This window comes from Quercus lobata, chromosome 7 (assembly GCF_001633185.2).
Source record: "Quercus lobata isolate SW786 chromosome 7, ValleyOak3.0 Primary Assembly, whole genome shotgun sequence".
In the NCBI taxonomy this organism is placed as follows: domain Eukaryota; kingdom Viridiplantae; phylum Streptophyta; class Magnoliopsida; order Fagales; family Fagaceae; genus Quercus; species Quercus lobata.
The window spans coordinates 30,812,879-30,817,668 of record NC_044910.1 but is presented as its reverse complement, the minus strand read 5'-3'; the positions used below and the strand labels follow the sequence as shown (position 1 = coordinate 30,817,668).

General features: G+C 33.0%; 1 long non-coding RNA gene across 2 annotated transcripts; it reads left to right on the top strand.

Annotated features, from left to right (window-relative positions):
* Positions 1-2,341: 2,341 nt before the first annotated feature.
* LOC115952391 lies at positions 2,342-4,784 on the top strand. Of its 2 annotated transcripts, none has more exons than XR_004083398.1 (3): positions 2,342-2,728; positions 2,954-3,216; positions 4,250-4,784. It is a non-coding gene; the product is annotated as an uncharacterized LOC115952391 (long non-coding RNA). The 2 variants fall into 2 exon arrangements; XR_004083397.1 differs by having other exon boundaries at positions 3,404-4,784.
* Positions 4,785-4,790: the final 6 nt, after the last annotated feature.

The window sequence follows — 4,790 nt, the reverse complement described above, 5'->3', positions numbered from 1 at the left end:
AGACGGCGATAGCACAGGATTTTGGACCTTTTGGTCTTTGTAGGGTAACTCACCCACCCTATGGGGAGAATCTAATGGCCGAGTTGAGACTTGAGGGTAGTGTTCTTGTTGTTTTAAGCAAACCACGCACGCATTGACGCACTTTTTTAATTTGAAATCTATTAGATAAACTGCTTATTATTAACCAAAGAGAAATGTTTGATCCACGATACTTTAACAACATTTTAAAAACAAATTCATTCTAGATGACTATCATTGGTGAGTAAAAAATTGGTGTTATTGGACCATGTAGGATTTGTTATAAGAATATTGTGAATTAGCATTACTATTAACTGAAACTAGACAACATATTGAATATCAAATAAAACCCTTTTGATTCAAAATTGATCTTTTTTTTCTTTTTAGTTGAGTTTATTTATATATTAAGAGTGAATTAGTTTTTGATGTTTGCCAAATATCTTTATTATGTGGGAAATTTTCACCATTTTTTTTTTTTTTTTTGAGCAGAAAATTTTCACAATTAATTATGGAGATTAGAAAGAGAGAGACAGGTGTGAAAAGGAGGGAAGAGACAGGCATGGCCAAGTGAGCATGTTGATGTTGGGGCAGTTGAAATTTGGGGGCAAGGTCACATGGAACAAAAATTCAGATTAAGTTAAAAAAAATTGATGCACAAGCGATCATTTGTATTTGATAGGAAAAAGACGGAATAGGTAGTACCAAACGTTGGAGCTTGCATGTAACAAAACAACGGTGTCAATCTAAATTAACAGAGAAAAGCGGAAGAGGCTAACAGCATAGGCCAAAACCATTACTACGAACTCCTGTAAAGAAGAATCATGAATGCGTGTAATCCCAATCTCATTACGCCAAACTCCCAGATCCAGATCCGCCCCACTCTGTCTCTCCCATATCATATCATATATAAGTTGTAAGTTATAACACATGAATTTGGAGAGCTTTTTACATATGTTTGATTGATTGATTTGAGTGACACTTGATTGGTTGGATCTTTTTGTTTGTAAGTACATGATTCCAATCATTTTTGCAATTATTCATCAATGCATTTTCATGTATCTAATAAATTCATTACTAGGACTCTTCACTCTTATCTTCTCTCCCAAATTATTTTGCATATGATGTAATGATTTTTTCGCCTCTTCTTCTCAAAAGTGTCAACTTGTTTTTCAGGTCACCAAAAAAAAATACATTCCAAACTAGTGCCCACTCGTTACTGTCAGTTTCATGCTAGCGTTGTCCCCTGGGCCGCTGGGCGTCAAACATCCAAATCAAATGGATTAGTATTTTTTTTTTAATTGATACTTTTAATGGGGAGAATGAGAATTTAATCTTTGAATATTTCTATTGAAAATAACTAGATGGGCCAATTGAGTCACAGGCTCTTGACGATCATTTATTTCATTCAATAGTAGCATGTAAGTGCCAGGAAAATTTTATGAGTAGTGATTCAAAATATAACAAGAATCATTTGGTAGAATATACGGTTATAATCTTATAATTTTTTAAAAACCCACAATTTTTTTTTTTAGCTAGAATACTCTAAAAATGAACTCTTTCTTGGGATCCCCTTGCAATCCAACTACGTCAATGGAAATATAATTTTTTTTTTTTTTTTGATAGAGGTCCAAATATAGGAATCATAATGAAATGCATTTTAATGGGGAAAATAGGGTTCAACATTGAGGGTAAGATGAAAGGTAAATGGATAAATATTTTTATTTTTAACACTCATTTATTTTGGGGAACTAAAAAACGCATCTCATCTATTAAATTTTTACTAATTACTACAATTAAAATGAACACTTTGAAGATTTGGAGGCCCTGGTCCTATAGGCTCATTGTAAAACCCTCTCGTTGCTTCAAAAGAAACGAGAGGGTTTTACAATGAGCCTATAGGAAGCTATTCACTTGGCAAATTTACTGAAAAATTGAATCCTAATTTGATTATTTAGCCTGATGAAATCAATTAATTACATCACATGTATAAAAAGTAATGTAGCTTTACTTAGAATAGTGTTTTTTGGATAGTTATAATAGCTGGAGGGAGATTTAAACCTTAAATATCTCCATTGAAAAAATTAAAAAGTGTCAGTTGGTTGAATTACAAGGTTCTTAGCACTTAGAAATTAAAATAATGTTTGATATAATATACCTAAAAGAATATGAACTTTTAATTGATAAATCTAATTAAACCAAACATATATTTTTTTGGTATAAATGGTTGAACAATTATGATACACGACATGTTGAATTGTGATTTTAACCATATAAGAGAATTACGAAACAATGTCAAATAATGTAATAAACAGATTGTGGGCCTATATAAAAATAAAAAAGAAAACTAACATTGTATAACAAGTTCAAAACCCACCTATTGTAACTATCAAAATTTTCCTATAAAAGGGGGAATAGGTGTATTTTTGGGCTAAACAAGTGAGCGAGTGGCCCAAATGAATAGAATGAAGTTAATTAGTGAAAGGGCCTAATCCAGTATAGTAGTGAAGCTGAAGAAGTGTTCCACACGCTTGCATTGCAACCTGATCCTTCGAGAGCTTGAGCTTGTGCATAGCTTTTAGTTGCGGGCTGCTGCTGCTGCTTCTTCATTTTTTCTCTTTGTTGTTACAGACTGCAATCGCCCACATACTGGGCTGGTATTATATCTTCTCATTCCTCAAGCTCTCGCCAAATTTCTTGTTCTCTTTGTCAGGTCAATCTCATTTCTGTTGCTAATTTAATTAAACTATTATTATTATTATTTGGTAGACTTTTGTTGCTTCTTTCGCTTTTGATAAAATCAATATTCAAAAGACCCAATTCAACATTTAAGTTATGTATGCAATTAAGATGGTTACTTTAAATTTCACATATTTTTTCTTTTCTTTATCTGTGATTGTTTTGTTCCTCGGTGCCAAAACTTGACACAAAAATTCAGTATAGCAGTTGCTTGTACTATGTTGAAATGATGTAGTACTAGGAAAAGGAAGAGAAAGATGCTAAGGGTGGCAGTGGCATTGGCATGGCAGAAGAAGAGAGTAGGAGGAATGAGAATGCCATCAATAGCAGCAAGGGCTGTTCATGCCTTAAACGATGAAAACTGCCCAATTCTGATATCTCCATCTCTTGTCTCATTAGACCTCCCTGATATTTGGGCTTCTAATCCCACCCCCCATGACTTTCCTTCCGCTTATAAATGCTGTAAGTACTTCTTTTACCCATCAATTTGGTTGCTCTGATTTCAGCATTGTGGTATAGCATCAAAGTTGATAGTCATGTATCAGATTCAATGTAAATGACTTTTGGCAGTCTGGTCTTATGAACTGCCCTGGAAACAAATTTATTTTTTTTGTATTTTGATTGAAAATGTTACTTTTTTGTTTTGTAGAAATTATCATATTCAATTTTGGTAAAAGTGTCAAGCGCACTAAAGCGCATAGGCCTCTTGGAGCCTAGACACAAAGCGCAAGCATGCACTTGATTGAAGTAAATCACATATATTTCAAATATAATATCTATTAACCTATAATAGAAATATATGTAACATTTAATAAAATAATATAACTACTCAAAATTTGTATATTTTACCTATTAGGTAAGAACAATTGGTTTCTCAAAAAAAAAAGGTAAGAACAATTGTATAATGTTTGTAAGTTCAAATTTTACTTAAGTTATTTCAATTCTTAAAACTTGTATATAGTTGATTGAAAACAATTATCAATGGACAATATCAAAATAATCAAGTTGTAGAAAGTTTAAACATAACATTTTATATAATTCTCGTGTTTCATAAAAATACATAATCATGATGGTTACGATTGAATGGTGTATATGGTTCAATCAACATCTAAAAATTAGAGACCAAAGAGCACAAGAATAGTAAATTAATTTTGTTCGTATCTTTTGACATGTAAATAAGTAAATGTTTGTGTAATACACCTTAAGAATAGTGTTTGTATAGTAAATCATTGGTCCGTGTCATTCTTCATGATCAAGCAATTAATTTTGATGATTCATATCTTTTTTAGCAATAAAATAAAAAGGCGCACCTAGGCATGCTTTGTGCTTCTTCAAAAAGCGCCAAAAAAGTGTGCCTAAAGCGCGCTTCATCAAATGAGCCTTTTTTATGGCCATGTGAAGCTCTCAAACCTTGGGGCTCCAAGCTTTGAGCTTTAAGCACTCTTATAACAACACTGGTTGTATTTGATATAACTCTATCACTTCTATTGCACAGAATCTCAATGTTGAGCTTTGAAGCAAATTTGTGACTAGTTTCACACAGAATGTTGCCAATGAATGAGTTCTAGCTCAAATGGTATCTGTCTCCCAAAAAAATACTTAGCAGGTGAACTCACTGCTTGTGTAACTTACCAATCAAAAGAGAAAATATAATTTGTTTTATATCTGAAAGTGCCTACAAAGGTGATTTTCTTCATTTGGACAACAGCATTGAGGAAAATTTTTAACTGTTGATAATTTGTGGAGGTGGCAAGTGGTTGTTGTGGATTGGTGTTGTATATGTAAGCAGAATGGGAAGCCATTGATCACTTACTCCTACATTGCCCTGTAGCTCGAGAGTTATGAAATATGATGTATTCATTATATGGGGTTCATTAGGTCATGCCACGTGGTGTAGTGGAGTTCTAGCTAGATGTTCAGGTAAGTTCAACAAACACTGAGCTGTGGTGATTTGGAGTATGATCCCTCATTGTCTAATGTGGGGTATTTGGAGGGAAAGAAATGCACGTACTTTTGAAGAGAATGAAAGATCAATT